This window comes from Mesoplodon mirus (genome assembly GCF_964341445.2).
Source record: "Mesoplodon mirus genome assembly, chromosome: 4".
Lineage (NCBI taxonomy): Eukaryota > Metazoa > Chordata > Mammalia > Artiodactyla > Ziphiidae > Mesoplodon > Mesoplodon mirus.
Genome location: NC_138979.1, coordinates 174488890 through 174506604, shown reverse-complemented (window position 1 = coordinate 174506604; position 17715 = coordinate 174488890). Strand labels below are relative to the sequence as shown.

The following is a 17715-nucleotide window of genomic DNA, read 5'->3' as shown; positions in this document are numbered from 1 at the left end:
ATGGCATTGTAGCCGTCCTGCAAACACGTGGGTTGGATTCTTGACCCGTGGGTTTGGAAGTGGGCTAGCATAATACCTCCGATTCCAGTCTTGCATGGGTTGACGTTCCCCAAATGCACGTGAGTTGATTAGCAATGCACGTGATCCCTTGGCTTGTATATTCCCTGGCTGAGTGACCCAGTTAGAGGCGTGGCCCAGGAACAGAATGAGCAAGGCTAGCTGGGCACTGTCAGGAAAGCCTCCCAGCTAGGGGTGGGGGCTCCTGCCATCCTAGTCATGGGGACAGACAAGAAGTGGGGGAGGCCCTGCTGTGGGTTTGGCCCTGGGTCATTTCCCTTCCGGCTATGTGGATAAAGAGAAAGAAGTAAAAACTCCAGTGGGCTTATTAATATTAGAGCTTGTTTCATGGTGTCACATACGGCTTTTGGAAGGAGCCATTGTGCATGGTCTTCTGGTTTTTCACCCAATTGTGAACCCAACTTGAAACATTTAGCAGCTCTTTTATGTCCAGTGAGGTAAGACTCGTTCTCGCACCCTCATCATTGACCGAGCAGGGCTTCAGAGTGGTGGAGCCCTAGTGAAAATCACAGGCTTGTCACTGACTAGGCAGGGACAAAGCCCCAGCCCCAGACTCCGTCTGTCCTCCTGTTGTCTCTCAGATGGTGAAGTGGCTCCATCTATAGAATGTGTTGTTGCCATGAATTAACTGTTGTTGGTAAGGAGAATTGGAAACATTCTCATTTCTAGATTACCTTTCAAATATTCAAATTCATGCACCAGTAGCATATGGCTAGACCTTTTATTTTTTCACTCAGAACTCTTCCAGTGTGCGTCACTGAATTCCAAAGCCACATCAGGTTTGAATTTTGAAAATGCCAACGGTATACGAACTGAATGTGAGAGATGAAGAAAACTTTCATAAATTAAAAAAAAATGGTGATTTATTATTCTGCAGTCAAATAAACCAGCTGTATGGATTTTTTTTCCCATTTTGGTTTATTTGCATCTTGATAATATGGAAGGAACAATGTTGCCCGTGTATTCTAAGCTAATTTTCTACAAGAGAGTTCTACAATAGCATATATGAAAGGAAAAGGGACTACGGTGGTCTTGCCCATTGCCTCTATAGGCCAGGAGCATGGACTTCGCTTTGGGTGGATGGAGAGGCCTTTGTTGTCCTCAGATGGCTGTGCCTTCTCAGCCTGTCCAAAATTTTGGTCCAGTAATTACCTGACTCTGATTTCTTCCCCTTTGGAGGAGTTTCATTTGTAGGTGCCATTTATGCTTTTGTTACTTACCAGGTAGGAGATTCTCAAGCACTTTAAAACTAATTAAGGAGGGCTTTTATCTGCCAGATTTTCTTCAGTTGCAGAGAAAATTAGTCCAAATGTTTGTGTTTCACACGACCTTAATCAGACACACTATCATTGCAAGGAACGTTGGCTTGGAAGTCGGAAAACCACCTAACAGAGAGAGCCCAGGTATGGGGCTTGAAGAGGTTCATAAGCTTTGCGATGCCCTCTTGTGGTAACAGTCCCCCTTCCCCCACTGTCAAACATATTAAAATGCGCCACGGACCACATGCAATAGAACTTATACATTGTATATCTTCAAATCTAAGTTATCATTCATTATAAAGTAAAACATTATATCCCACTAAGAGAAATGCTGCCTAATATAATTAGATGCACTCATTTCAGAGAGTTCAAATGTAGAAAAATGTGCTTTTTAGAAGTGATGAAATACAGTTTAGTTATAAGTTGAGTTGCAGTCAGGTCGTTGAGATAATGCTAAAGTTTGTGGATTTTATTGTAATTTATTTCTAATATAAAAGCCAAAACACCCATGTAACCATTATCCAACTTTGGCAGATCTCAACATTTTGCAATTTTTACTTCAAATATGTTTTTAAAAAAATTGAAGATATGATTACAGACTTCTGTGTATCCCTTCCCCAATCCCAGGACTAATCTCTCCCTTGTGCCCCCATGTAACCGCCATCTTGAATTTGGTGCTTATCATTCCCATGCATGTTTGTCAACTTTTCTATATATGTTTGTATCCATACATGTATTTAGTGTCTTTAAAACACTGCTAGTTTTCCACCAGTATCCATCCCTTCCTTCTTCCTTTTAATACTAAAACCCCAGAGCTTTAGCTAGCTGAACACCATCTGCCAACGATGACTAAGTGACTAAGTTCTGGCTGATGGATGAATATGGAAGGGATGGATACAACATCTGGACTTTGCCTTTAAGAGGAAGGAGCAAGCCTTTCACGTTCTGTTTCCTCTTTGCTTCTAATTAGGACAGGGGCAAGGTGGTAGTGAGCTACGTAAGCCCATACAAATGTGGGAAACACACAAGAAGATAGCAGAGTGACAAGACAGAAAAATTCTGGGTTCCTGCCTTCAGGGTATCAGTTGCTCCAACACATCCCACTCACCCCCTGCCCTGCCACCGGGCTGCCCAGCATCTCAGGCTGTTTCATGAGAAGTAAAAAACAACCATATTTTTATTTAAGTCAGTGTTATTTGATCACTATTAAAACAGACCCCAAAATGTTCTTCTTTTTTTTTTTTTTTGGCTGCGTTGTGTCTTAGTTGCGGCACACGGGATCTTTCGTTGCGGCACACAGGCTCTTCGTTGCGGCGTGTGGGCTTCTCTCTAGTTGTGGCACAAAGGCTCTAGGGCACGTGGGCTCTGTAGTTTGCGGCACGCGGGCTCTTTCATTAAGGTGAGCAAGCTTAATAGTTGCGGCACGCGGGCTTAGTTGCCCCGGCATGTGGGATCTTAGTTCCCCGACCAGGGATCAAACCCGCGTCCCCTGCATTGGAAGGCGGATTCTTTATCACTGGACCACCAGGGAAATCCCTGACCCCAAAATGTTCTAATAGGCGTGCTTTACATTCTGATTATATATATTACTAGTGACTTACTGTATTAAAAACTTTCACTTTTCTTAAACAGGGAGGATTAGGGTAAAACACTTTTATGTAATTCATTGCATCCTCAGATTAAAAAAGGAAAAGAACACATTTTACAGCTGCCCCAGTGACTAGGTATTAGTGTCCAGTCCTGCAGTGGACATGACCCCATCGAGGGCATGGGAACTGACCTCCTTATCTTTCATATAAAGATAGAGGAAGTTCATACACACTTAGGACAGCTAGCTGCTCTGTCCCCAATAGAGCAAATGTCACAGTGGTAATTTGAGAATGAAAAGGAAAAGTTTCCATTCCCAGGAGAATTTTCTTCCCAAATCCTGACTCAGTACCCAAGTGAGCAGCTTAAGATTAAGACCTTCCTGGTCAGTTTCTCTTCTCCAAGAGCTGGCCCCAGGGACTCCTCACTGCTCACGACAAACAGCAGAGCAGCTGCTCCAGGAAAAAGGCGACCCGCACTTACTGGCCCGCATTCTTGCAGCTCCAGCCAGGGTACCAGGCTGGTTGGAATGCTTGCTCTCTGCAGAGTGGTTCAGCGGCTCAGGAGCTCTGCCCAGAGGGACAATGTTTGTGTCAGAGCCACAAGTGGATAATAGGGGAGTCCAGGGACCACCTCTGATTCTTTCCCGTCCCTCTTTGCAGCCCGGATGCTGTCCGATCACACTAGCTTGTGCCTGATCTCTTGGGTCAACTTGGCTTCTGGCCTTAAAGGCTGGTCTGGTTTTTGGTTTCCCTCTCAAAGGGCACTTGGAACAGAGTGAGGCAAGGCACCTGGCCCCTCCTTTTGGATGGGGCTGGGGCCATCCGTTCCAGTCATACTGGATGTACCTTGACCTTGGGCCTTTTCCCCCGCTTACATTAAGAATTGGGTTGTCACAAATGAACTTACCTACCCAAGACTCACAGGCATAGAGAACAGACTCGTGGTTGCCAAAGGGGTGGGGTGGGGGAGGGGTGGAATGGGAGTTTGGGATTAGCAGATGCAAACTATTATATATAGGGTGGGTAAGCAACAAGGTCCTGCTGTATAGCACAGGGAACTATATTCAGTATCCTGTGATAAACCGTAATGGAAAAGAATATGAAAAAGAATATATATATGTGTATAACTGAATCACTTTGCTGTACAGCAGAAATTAACACAACATCAGCTATACTTGAATAAAATAATTTTTTAAAAAAAGGCAGCATCAAAAAAAACAAAAGATTTGGGCTGTCAGGTGAGTGGTTCTCAGACTTCTGCAGGTACGCGTTGCTTTGATGCAAAAGATATTGGGTTCCTCGTACGCCCTCTGTGCCTACTGCTTCAAAACGCACAACAGAGGCTCCTGGCCTGAGTGAGTACAAGGTGAGCACGGCTCTAGCTGACACCCACAAGCTAAGCTGAACTCAGTACTGCCCATAAATTAAATTCATGGTGGGAAAAAACAAAGTCGAACAATACCGAATTCCTTCCCTCCTGTGGAGGCTGGAAACTCAACAGTGCAGAGGGTCCTGTGCAAGGAGAAGAAAACGAGGCCCAGGCAGCAGGCAGTGTGTGCGTTCTGGTCTGGTTGAACCGCGACTGTCCTTGGACGGGTTTTTGAATTCTAAAAAAATGAAAATGAGAAGTGAAAATTCCCTTAAAACACCAGTTCTCTTACCAATTTGCCTAATAACCAGTTCACCAGAAATTCAATTCCGTGTGGAGTGTTTTTCGCATTTATGGCCACTATCTCAAAAAAAATATTTAATTTAAAAATTAAAATGAAACGTAAACTAAAATTTAAAAACAAGCTGGATGTGCCCTTCATTTACAAACCTTATAACGCCAAAGAGATGGTAAAAACAAACAAACAGACAAAAAAACCAAAGGACATTCCGATGTAAAAACACTCAAAAAGGTTTCAAATTATAGGCAAATTGCTCATCAGGTGACTGGCTTTAGGCTAATTGATCTAGAGTCAAGGGCATCCAGAAGTCGACACTTCTGTGCTCAGGGACACTTTCTCGGGCCTGTATTCATCTTCTTTCAGACAAAATTCTAATCAACTCTCTTATTTGGTTTTCCAGCCCCTGGCATATTAGATGTGAATCAAAACAAGGAGGGAACAGCCAGAACAAGGCCCCTTGGTGTGTTCAGAAGGCCAGCTGATACCCTGACAGCCAGGGAGGGGCAAGTGGAGGCCAGAGAAAATTAAAATGCAAATACAGGGATGGGAACATTGCACTAGCGAGGGGCCTTGTCCTGTACGCTGCCCCGTCTGCCCTCCTGCCTCAAGATTCTTTGGCTTCTGAGGGCACCTCTGTATTATAATGCGCATAATGCCAGCCAAATCATGAAAAATATTTGTAACAGGCTAAATCACATGTTGTCCACTTTGCCCAATCCATTGTTTTCTCATACAATCCATTTTAGAAAGGTTTTCGTCAAAAGGGACCAAATCATTGACTCTTGAATTGGGACACCCATTGGAAGAAACCAGTTTCCCCTGCCCTCTGGGAGAAGCCTCCCCAGAACGCTGCCCCTAAGGATGCCTTCTGCTGCTTCATCAGCTCCCCCAGGCCAAACTAGAACAAATCCAATGGCCTGGAAGATTTCACTCCGAGAAGTCCTCTTTCACCAAAATGATGTAGCATGACAAAATCCAGTTCATTCTTTTTTTTTTTTTTATCAGTTAAACTTTTATTTTAGTTTAAAAAATTTTTATTTACCTTTTTCTTTTTCTTTTCTACAAAAGGCAGATAATGATTGTTGATCTGCAGTTGTCATGTTGTGCACTCCCCGAAAGGGGGCAAAGTTGGGAGCTGGGGTGGCAGCTCGGAGGATGCCTTCACGGGCAGGACCAAGGGGGCAGGCGCCCCCGCGGCCCCCTCTCCCGGCCTAGCTCATGTCGATGGTGTTGAAGACCCGCTCCGTGAACTTCTTCAGCTTGTCGGAGGCATTCTGGACTCCAGTTCATTCTTGATATTCAGGGTGATGTGGGTAGGAGGTCATGAATAGCCCAAACCACAGTGAAATCTACTTTGGATTATTTGGTGGCTACTGGTCCAGAATGGCTTCCTTCCTTAAGGAGATGTATTAGGATTTTCCAGAGAAACAGAACCAACCGTGCATGTGTATGTCTGTGTGTATATCTATATCTATATCTATATATCTTTCTATTAAGGAATTGGTTCATGCAATTATGGAGGCTGAGAAGTCCCATGATCTGCCGCCTCTGAGCTGGAGACCCAGGAGAGCTGGCGGGGCAGTTCCAGTCCAAGTCCAAGGGGCTGAAGACCAGGAAAGTTGGTCTAAATTCCAGTCTAAGTGCAGGAGAAAACCAAAGTCCCGGTTCAGAAATAGGCAGAAGGAGTGAATTCTCCCTCACCTGCCATTTGTTCAGGCCTCCAATGGATTGGATAAGTCCCGCCCACGTTGGGGAGGGCAATCTGCTTCACTCAATCCACAGATTCAAGTCCCATCCAGAACTACCCTCACAGACACACCCAGAATCATGTTTAGCCAAGTATGGGGGTACCCTGTGGCCCAATCAAGTTGACACGTAAAATTAACCATCACAGGATGCTAACCAATTTATTGCTGCTTCCTGCAGATCCCAATCCCCCTGTTACCTCCAAAGCCCGAGGAGCCTCTGATCATCTTTTCCCTCTAAGGCCCTCTCTGAGGATGGCGAGGATTTAGGGTGGGACACATGGGAAGGAAGAGAGTTCAGGACGTGGGAGCAGGCTGAGAGGATGTGCTTTGGGGGCATGGGCTGACCTCAGCCTGAAGGCTGACCCATCTCCTTCCACCCTTGGAAGAATATAGGTGGGCGAGGGCTGAGAGGAGCATTGCCTAACTTTAACCACCAGTCACGAGCCCACACCCATTTATCTGATACTTAGTATCTGTCCTCTTACAAGTATTGTTGCTACAGTTATTTTAAGTCCTTTACAAGCCAGTACATCTGTGAGCACACCTAGAGGCAGTGTGGCTCTTGGAAAGAGCATGAGATCAGTTAACAGAAGGCAGAGTTGTGCCTCTGAATGTGTGACTCCAGGCCAGTCACGGACTTTGGAATCTCAGTGCTCTCCCATAGGAGATGAGATTGCTGATAATTGCCACACTAATCCATAGTGTAATCTTGTCATAGTCAGATGAGATGACCTATATGAAAACACTTCATAGTACTCAACAAATATGGAAGGGTGAAGTAAAGGTAAGAAATGACTGTTTTTTACTGCTGTGACTCTGCTCTTTAAGTTTGTAAGTACTGGTCAGGATTAGTTAAAGAGTCATCACTACCTGCCCTGCTGGTACTCGAAGACTAGACTTTAATATACTGGACTCCTCTTGAGATGGCTTTCAAAAAGTGACATAGTTCTTTGACCAGTAAAGTGTATATACATACCTGTTTTCTGTTTTGCCTTATCTTACGGATGCGTTCATCATTATTATCATAGTATGTAGCCAAGAATGATTCAGCTTAGGAAAATACTAGTCAAACTTTGCTGATCTTTTGTAGGATGATTTTGCCATAGCCCTTGCAAATAAAGTAGTGGTTTCTTTAAAACATGCCAGTTGAGAGTCACGGATCTGCATTTTTAAAGCCTGCAATTGATTGTTCAGTGTGAAAATTGTATTCCAGTGAAGCACATCAGCATGTAAATCTAAAGTGTGGCCATTTTCATCTAGATTGAATATTATTAAGTAGCCCAAGGGATAGGCTGTAATTAAGATTTCGAAGAGCTTACTTTTGTTGACTGTGATGAGTAACCCCAGTACTGAAAGTGGCATACCCGTTTGAAGAATGGGAAGATGGCCCAGCAAGACAGTATCTACATGTTTTGGCTTTTAGATGTCATGAAAGAACTTGATTTTTCTTCACCGATCCAAACATTTGAACGTGATGCAAATACGAGAATGTTCAGATTCCAGGAAAATCACATTTCTGTCTGATCGATGGCAGATTTCCATCTTGTCAGTCCCTCACTCATTCTAATACCTTCTTCCATGGGTTTAGGAACAAAGACCAACTGGGGACAGATGAAGCCCTTGTTGGGGTTTATGCTTTTGCCTAATTAAAACGATTGGATTTACAGCCTGCTAATGCAGCTCTAGTTAGAAGGGAGAACAACTCTTAGCTTGGATCCACTTCGGAAAGTTTGCAAAACCTCCCCCTGCCTTTCACAGAACTGAGATGGCACATTTCTGATAGCATCTTCATTGTGGTGCAATTCCATGATAACTGTTCTTAGGTGAGATGAGATAGATGCTCACCTGTTTTTGTCCTACGCACACCATTTGAAAAGAAAGAAACAAAGTTCTCCATTTCTCTCAGGAGAAGTTAGTGAAAGGATCCATGCCTATTTGCACCACCTTAAGTAGGTACCCAGCAGGCTAGGTTGGCACACAGCTCATTTCAGCCATCCGTATTTTCAGGTGTACCATATGTATTTAGTACATCATTTGATAATGCTAAAAAAATATTAAAGCAGTGTGAGACTAAAGGAGAAAGAAGATGAATGTTAGCATTCCCCTGGGGTTCATGGGTGAAGGAATTAACACAGCGTGGCACTCTACCCTAGCTGTGTTTGTTTCCATGGCAACAGCTACGTACATGTTTCAGACTATCTACAGTGACACAGTTGCAGAAATAGTAGCTTGCAGGTTTCTGATATCGCATCAGTGGACAGGCAGCACGTACTATATTAAGTAAGTGTAAAAGAATTTAAAATATAGCTCTGATTCAGATGTATATTAGCTCAGCTAAGCCATGTATTGGGGATTTTGGCATTCCCCTTCCTCATGACAGCAAAATCTGGGCAAAGTTGAAAGTTGCAAGATTCCAGTCAAACAATTATCCTTGCTTGGATAAATATCATCAAATGAAACAAATGTGAGTGAGTTACAAAGGTAAGAAAATGGCTTTTGTAGATGACATATTTAAGAAGGATATTGTCAGTGAAGCTGATTTTTTGGAGGGTGGGTAGTGATGGGTAAGGAATGTAAGCTTTGGTTGAAAATAGCTGAGTCTTAAAGCAAATCAATGTGCACCAGAATCTTTAACTGCTGCTGAGTTTATGGCAACTAAGGTATTTGAATGTATCATTCTAAAATTGCTTTTATATGAAAATGATCAGGTGGGGAGCAGAGAGGTTGACTGGGTATGCAGTTAAAGAGAAATTGGGGCTCCATTGTCTTTCTGAATGCTTATGTAAATATCTCCCTTCTCACCAGGATGACCCTGGTTTGTCTTTCACATTCGCTGCTACTTTTTGGTACCATTTACTGTCCTGTGTGTTTATATTATACTGCCACATTGTAGCCTGATAAGACTCGAGTGTTGGTTAGAGAGCGCCCAAGTAAAGATGATAGACTTTGTAAGTGTGTGACTTTGCAATCAAATTGTACAGTAATTTAGGAGGAGAATCGTTCAAATGAGTATTTAGTTACAGGCTAGACCTCTGCTTGTGAATAGCAGCCTAGGTATTAGGTTAATGGATTTTGATGTGCAGATTATGATTGCGGGAGCTTTCAAGTATGTTGTAGTTCAATTTATACTGAGTTTTTCATGTCAGAATATTTTTATTTATGCCCATTATTCAGTGTAAGCCCGCATTTACCTTACAGTCGTATTATTTATGTATCAGGAAAGAGACTGTAAAATGGCATGGTAATTTAAACTAATCTATTCATTTGAGGAGGGTTCGTTTTCTGACCATAGGTGGACTTTTACAAAAAGTGGTATGAGAAACGCAACTCTTGTATGTGTGAGACTGTTTTTTATGTGCACAGGGAACTGTCTCCCACGTCTACTGCACACTGTTCTTCACAGTCATTATTTGATTGAATGTTCAGAGAACACCTATGGGAGGAGGGGGTTTGGGGGCTTCCTGCACACCTGGGGGTGTGGGGGGCTGGGAGAGATTTGGGGTTGTGAGTCAGGGATGGAACCCTAGAATGTTTGACACCCTAGTGGATAGATACGATTTGCCTTCTACATAAGGTGATCCAAAGTGAAACTAGCGTTGAAACCTCCCAGCGATGCCCATCTGTAGCCCGAGCCACCCAGAGATGGGAAGTGAAGTCTGTGTCTTCTAAGGGGAGTTTTTGTTTTTGTTTTTGTTTTTGTTTTTGTTTGATGGTGGCTCATACTAAAGGCAGCTCCCTTCTCAGACGGGGAGCCCCTCTGCCTAGTCTCACACTCATCTCTGTAGTTTCGGGACCCCAGCCCATCTTTGGGCCCGACGGGAGGGCAGGCTTGCAGACCCCCTCCCCCATGGCCTGAGCTGCCCGGCGGGCCCTGGGTATCCTGGTGGGCAGCCTCTCTCTGTGACAGCTGCAGGAAGCCACCTGTGCTTGGTCTCCCGAGGCAGAGAAACCAAATACTATTGGTGTGAGGGTTTACTTGATGTTCTGCTATTACATTTGAGGGGCCCTGGAAGCCTTGGGTTCATTATCCTTCAGCTCTGAAACTGGAAATCAAAAAAGTGCCAATGAACTACTTTGGATGATAGTTCAACTTTTGCCTGTTTGGGGAGTGCAAGCCCTTCCAACAGTGGACACGTTTGTATATATTTTTTTCATCATCCCGAAGTACTTCCCAGTGTAAAAAAAAAATCTCCAGAAAACACCAGTCTAAGCCATGGTATGTTAACTCTTTCGTAAAAATAGAAAAACACATAAACTAAAACATAAAGCCCTAGGCGGCACCAGTCATTCAAATGTAAAATCCTGGCAGTGCTTTGTAGGCAACTCAATTGCTTCCATCTGAAGAGCCAGGAAATCGATTTGGAAAAAAGTAAATTTGAGGGATTCCCAAAGAGTGGCAGCATGAAATGAATAAGAGAAACATGAAGGTACAGACTGATCTTATTACCAATCGTCAATGGTAATAGAAGTGCCAGAATAAACTTCCTGGGCGTAGCTCATGTAGAGTCTCCACTGCCTGGTTGTTTCTGAAAGTTCTTAGTGGTCACAGGCTAAGAGCCAATCCCCAGGCTGGTGTCCAGGGCTTTCCACCATTAGTCCCTTTCCAGCCTTCTCTGTCACTGGGTCTCTTTCTTGAGCATCCCGGGGCCTGCCCTAGGGTAATAAATGCTGCATCCTGGCCTCGTGCGGAAGTTTCTAGGCCTTTGCTCTTGCTGCTGTCTCTGCCCAGATTCCTTTCCTCCCACTTTCCCGGCTTCAATTCCAATTCCTCCAGAAAACCTTGCAGATCTCCCCCTTGTCACCCTCATTGGGATGATTTTTCCATCCTTTCCATCATGCTCCCATAACCGTTGGTCTTCAAATTATAGCACTTATTTCACCATATTAGGATGAGTTGTATCTTTTCTGAACTGTGGTGTAAATGTATCAAAGACACAGGACCCTGATTTAGGTACTTCTGTAGCTTTTGCCATACCTAGAACAGTACTTCCAACTTGTTTTTCATTGAATTCTTAAACACTTGCAAAGATACATCATTGAACAATCTTCTGCTCAAAGACAGACTGTTAGATACTGAGATTCCTAAGTCTATGTCTGTCACAGAACCAAGCATCGTGACCCATTCAGCTACTTTCAGATGCTTCCAAACTTCTGGCTGTTTGACATCATCTAAACACGGAAACCAGGTGAATGGCTGATAATTTTTTCATCTTCATGGAATCAAAGATTTTAGAGCCAGAAAGAACTTTAGGGAGGTAAAATCATATTACAGAGGAGAGAACTGTGAACTTGAACCGGTGAGTGACTTTTCCAAAGCCACATGGTTGTTCAGCGACCCAGGTGTGTGGATCCAGCCGGTAATATCTCTACGTGGTCCTGCCTCCTGAGCCTTCCTGGCTGTGGCCTTGGGTTCCACTGAAGATACAACCAGTCAAATTCCTTTCTGCCCCGCTTTGGGATTGGCTGGCCTTCTATCTGTAAACACCGTCATCCAACAATAATTCCATTAACCACTCTTTGCTCAAGGCTGGTATCACTGGGATAGAATTAAAAACAAAAGAGAACTGAGAGTTGAACTCAGGGGGACTGAGAGCAATGCTAACAATTCATTAGCCATCGCCTTGCTGGAGCTTTGGCAGCTGCTGGATTCAGTCGAGTTCAGACCCTTAAAAAGAGTGGAAAAAAGAAAGCACATAGTTTCCAGTGCCTGGGCACTGCACAGCCGGCCAGCTGGGTGTAGCACCATGGCAAAAAGATCTGTTCAGTTTCAGAAATACGAGACCCTGTGCTTGCACACAGGGAGGGGACTGTAGCTGCAACTGGGCCTGATTTGGCATTACTTCTGCCTGCAGCTCTATCAGACACAGCTCCTATGGGAAGTCCATTAGTACCTAAAGAAAGAACCAGCCCTCCAAGTTGACATAAGGAGCAGGCCTTGTGTGTGTGTGTGTGTGTGTGTGTGTGTGTTTAAAGGCCTGTGTCTAAGGTCGACAGGCTTTTTAAGAGAAACTCTTGGTTTTCTATGTAAACGGTATACTTCCTCTGGTCCAGAGTTAGCCTGTTAAGGGAATGAAGCACAATTCAGGTTTCTGAGTTGGAAGCCTGATTAATCTTTCTGCCAGTTACATATGGAAATAAATTAGTAAATGGTCCATCTGGGACTAAACTACTGCAGAGATGATAAATTATCGCCATCATATGTCTGTGTTGCTGCAGACTGAGTCGTGCTCACAGGAGCTGCTGAAAGATATCTGGATGCTCTAGCGAGGTCAGAGGAATGAAAGTTAAAAAAAAAAATTAGAAGTAAAAAATTTACCTTGAAATGTTTCTTGGGAGGACAGTTTGGTTGATGCCAAGTTTGTGCCTTAGAACTGCTCTATCTGCAAATATTTAAAAGGAGAGTCTGGGCATAAGAAACATTTTGCTTTTATATTTTCAAAGGCCAAAACAGTAACAAGTATTGATTAGTACCCAAATGTCTCAGCGAGTAGTATAATTATGTATACAATAAAAATATACCCCTGTGTAATATTGCACCTTATAATTTTCAGAGCAACTTCTTGTCTGTTTTCTTATTTAAATTTCAAAGGTGGGACAAGTCAGTGTCACTAATTCTTTTTTTTTTTTTTTTTTTTTTCGGTATGCGGGCCTCTCACTGTTGTGGCCTCTCCCGTTGCAGAGCACAGGCTCTGGACACGCAGGCTCAGTGGCCACGGCTCACGGGCCCAGCCGCTCCGCGGCATGTGGGATCTTCCTGGACCGGGGCACGAACCTGTGTCCCCTGCATCGGCAGGCGGACTCTCAACCACTGCACCACTAGGGAAGCCCTCTAATTCTTGATGGATGAACAACTGAGGTTTAGGAAGTTGAGTGCCTTGCCCTTAATGACACAGATGGCTAAATGGCAGAACTGGGATAAACAATGGATTCTGAATCCAGCTTCATTTCCATCAGAGCCTTGCATGACATCAAAAACATTTTCAGTTTTTCATCATTCATCTAGCAGCACCAGGAAATAAAGACTTCTATTTCTGTCAGTTTTCTAGAAGCAAAAGCCATACCTTCTTGATCGTGAAAAGTAGTTTTTTTCTCTAATTAGAAGTGTTGAGTATTTAACTTTTTTAGGGCATGTTTTAATTTTTTTAATTGAGGTATGATTGACATAAAATTGTATTAGTTTCAGGTGTACCACAATGATTCAATATTTGTATATGTTGCAAAATGCTTACCGCAATAAGTAGAGTTGACATCCTCCACCTTACATAGTTACAAAAAATTTTTTTTTCTTGTGATGAGAACTTTTAAAATCTACTCTCTTGGCAACTTTCAAATATGCAATACAGTCTTATTAACTATAGTTATCCTGTATCTCCACGACTTACTTTATAACTGGAAGTCTGTACCCTTTGATCCACTTTATAACTGGAAGTCTGTACCCTTTGATCCCTACACCCATTTCTCCCAGTCCCTGGTTTAACTTTTCCTTTTGACTGAGGCACACCCCTCTCCACTTGAGTTATTTTATAAAGCTAAAACCATCAGTGCCTTCAGGGGCTTTTCAGGTGTGGTAACATTTTGCCCCTTTGCAGAATGGCCCGAGGCTACTGTGACATCCGGATTCTTATGCCTGCTTTGAAATGTTCTTCTGTGTCTTCCTCCAGGGCAAACCTTCAGCAGTTAATCCTTGAAGCAGCTGAGGTGCTCCCCTCTAGAAAAAGCAGTCCAAAACGTACAGAAAAGCAGACTAGACTTAGAAATTATTAAATCACCTGGTTTATCAGACGTCAGTTTCTAAACATAAGCCATAGATGCCGCTAAGTAGTCTTCATACAAGAAAGAGAAGCAACGGGCCCCTAGCATTTACGTGTCTGTGCTTGGCAGTAACCTTGTCTCACCGAGATCACCTCCAGGTTTCTCACGTATCAGCCAGACCTGGTTCCTCCATGTACCTGAATAGCCCTCATGCTTTCTCACCTCTGGGCCTTTGCTTCAGCTTTTCCCTATTCCCGCCTGTCAAAATCCTGTGCAGATCTCAAGTCCCATTACTATTGTCTTGATGCTTTCCCTTACCTGCCTCCCCACACCAATCAGGTACAAATGTCTCCTTTGAAACCTTCTAACTCTTTGTTAGAGAAAATAACACGGTCTGTATTTGAGTTACCTGTATACCTGTTTTATCTCCCACAGAGGACAATACATTTCTCAAGGGCAGGGATTTCATCATCTTCTCTCTCTGACCCTTCTTCCCTCCCCAATCCCTAGCCCAGTACTTGGCCCTTAATTGAAACTTAACATGCAGTAGAGTAGGGTAATTTTATTTTTTAACAATGGACTCAATGTCTTTGGATGGGTGGATAAATGAATGATTGAAGATGTATCAGTGTCACTTGGAGGGCTTGTTAAAACAGATCCCTGAGCCCCACCTCCAAATATTCAGATTTAGTAGATCTTGGGTAGGGCCAAGAATCTGCATTTCCAACAAATTCTCAGGTGATACTGATGCTACCCTTCCAGGGACCACAGTTTGAGAACCACTGATAGAATGAATGTATTTCCTAACATTCTCACACTAAAGCTCATAGGCTCACACCATTCTTTTCATTGGAGAGCCTATGGCTGCGTCTTCCTTGATGTGTAGGTCAAAAAAATATCTTCCATTAGAAATTATTATGCCATCTATCTTGTGTACCAACTTTTCTATTTTGTAAGATGATGGGTTAACTGCATCCTCCAAATGTGTAGCCCATTTTGTGAGCTTTAGCTTGATGGCATCTTTTTCTCCAGGAATAGAACCAGCGTAATTTTATTTTACAACAACAGACTAGAGCATCATTGACTTTGCAGCCTGTATACCTGGTCTACCCAGAGGATCAAGGCTGGTTCTCATGGTGGAATGCTGGCCTTGAAGGCTTGCTGGTGCTCTGATGTTTTTCCTTTATATAGACAAGTGTTTCAGTGGCAGCTGAAGTAAAGTAGAATGATCGCACAAATGTCTCAATGGCAGCTATAGTAAAATAAGATAATCTCATAATATCTATGGCATGTATTTTCAAATCTCTGGGTCCTTTTACGCCCCATGAGGCTGTTTCAAGAACACTCCATCACGAAAGACCCAGTGCTTCAATAACTTTCCAAGAAATAAAGAGGTACCGTTGCAGTTGACTTTTTCGCTGAAGTATGTCATGTTTTAGAGAGTCAGGCCAGAGATGACATCCACTGTGGTTGAGAGGGTTCTCTCTCCTCCTCTGCTGTAATCCCGTCTTCCTTCTTCTCCTCTCCACCAGCCACTAGACGCATCATCTCCCAGAAGACCAGCGTTCTCGTGATCATGGAGGCCTCTCTGTCCTTTCTGTGACTGGAGCAATGCTGACCTCGGTTTCCTGGACCCATTCTGACTCAGGTAACCAAGCTTTGCCTTCCCCAGCTGGCTTACACCTCATGGAGATTACACTGAATAAATGAAATACCAAAGCTATATTTAAATGCAAATGCCAAATTGATTGTTTCTCCAGCAATTGATATCCTCCCCCTCTTCCTCCACGTCTTCTTAATGATCACTTTATACAGCTGATCAGACTGACAATGTGGTCAATGAATTTAGGCATTAAGATAATGAGAATGTTGAGTCACATCTTTATTTAAAATTTTGGTGTGTGTCATAGACACAACGCAACAGGAACATTGCTGGGAAGTTTTGTATAGAAACTAGCCTCTGCCGTACGTAGTTTCTCTAAGTCATTTTCTTTCCCATAATACTATATTTCTTTTGAGTTGTATTAATTTTTCTAATGTTGGACCTTTTAATTGAGTTTAATAAGTATTATTGAGTATCTGTTATGTGTTCTCAGGGCAGATGGGGATCAAAAACTGTAAGATGTATAAAAATATAAGATACATCCTCATGAAGCTCAGACCTTAGCAAAAGAGCCACGACTCACTCATAAGAAAATGGCGGATGGTGCTCAGCTTCTGGCTGGAGCCATGCACTATGGTAGCTCTCTGGTTCAGGGAATTAAGAGACTTTGAGGATTGGGATTGAAATAATCAGAGAGTTCATGGAAGAGGGAGAGCTGGAGGAGGGCTTGGTCACTGTGGATCATTCAGCCAAGAAGGAAGAGGAGCAGCCTGGTCTGGCCCGGAAGGTGGGAATGAGCCTGCCATGAGCCTAGCCAGTGAGGACCAGACAGGGCTTGGAGGACCCTGAGCCTCTATCCCAGCCAGAGCCAGGCTCCTTCTCAGGGCTTGGGTCCCTTAAGGTTCCCCTGGGGACACCCTACCTGCTCTGTTACAGAGTCACCTTGGCTGACAGCTTCCTTCAGGGGACCCTAGTCTCTGGTGCCCCAGCCCTGGCTTGGCTGCTAGCTGGCTGGCCTTCTGCTTCCTTGGGCTTGCCCATACCTGGCCTCTGCCTCTCTACCTGATTGTTTATTCTTACATACCTGCCCCCCCTCCCCTCTACACTCTGCCTGGCAGGTGTGGCTTGACAGGGCCCCGGGATAAACCAGGTGCTGTGTGAGGTCAGTACCTGGTGATTCACAATGGGTGATTCTGAGCTGAGAAGTGGAATGGAAGGTTAGGAAGACAAGTCATGGAATCATGAAGGGGTTCTCCGGAGCCGGCAGTTAACAGGTTCAGGGTGGCAAGCCCTGCTCCTGACTTTCAGGTGGTCCCTTTCTGCTGGCTTCCCTGAGGTTGACTACAGCTTGTTTTAAAAATGGGCACCACCTTTATATATAGGGAGAAAAGATCTTATTTTGAAAGCTAGGGTGGAATAGAACTCCAGCCAGTGAGGACGTGCCATGTGCTGTGCAGTTGATCCAAACAGGCATCTTCCCAACTTAAACAGTGAGTAGAAACTGAGCTCCATTTTCAGGAAGTTTGTTTACAAGTTTGTTTATTAAAAAAAAAAAAAAGCCAAACCACAACCAACGACCAGTTTGCCTGAAGAATAATATCAGACAAAAACCCATCTACTCAGGAGATGGTTTTAATTTCCCTGGTTCCTGGCCTTCCTAATCACTGTTCAGAACTGACCCCATGGAATCAAAGGGAATAGTCTCTGAAAAATGGACCAAATGTATCAGAAGCATCTATTGCAATGCTTGCTTCAAGAAACCCCTCAGAAAATTATACATGTGGTTTCTAGATGTACAAAGAAAACTAAAGGAATTCCATTACGAAAGAAAAATTAGATGGAAATTTCTAATCCCATCTCATAAACAATATAGGAATAACTTTAAAATATTCTGCTTTAAGCATGCATTTAATTTGTGCTCTGGGAACCAAATAATCTTGCTAAGATAAAACATTCTAATAATGATTTATGTAAATTTATTTGTACAAAGTAATGGTGTAGTTGCCTATAGCAAAT

The 17715-nt window shown here is 43.5% G+C and overlaps 1 protein-coding gene across 1 annotated transcript in view; it reads left to right on the top strand.

Annotated features, from left to right (window-relative positions):
* FOXN3 (forkhead box N3) overlaps positions 1-17715 on the top strand; it is a 408969-nt gene that overhangs the window by 91241 nt on the left and 300013 nt on the right. The window contains exon 2 of the mRNA XM_082618968.1: positions 15629-15744. The gene's annotated coding sequence lies outside the window, so the exon portion shown is untranslated. The remainder of the gene's footprint in view (positions 1-15628; positions 15745-17715) is intronic.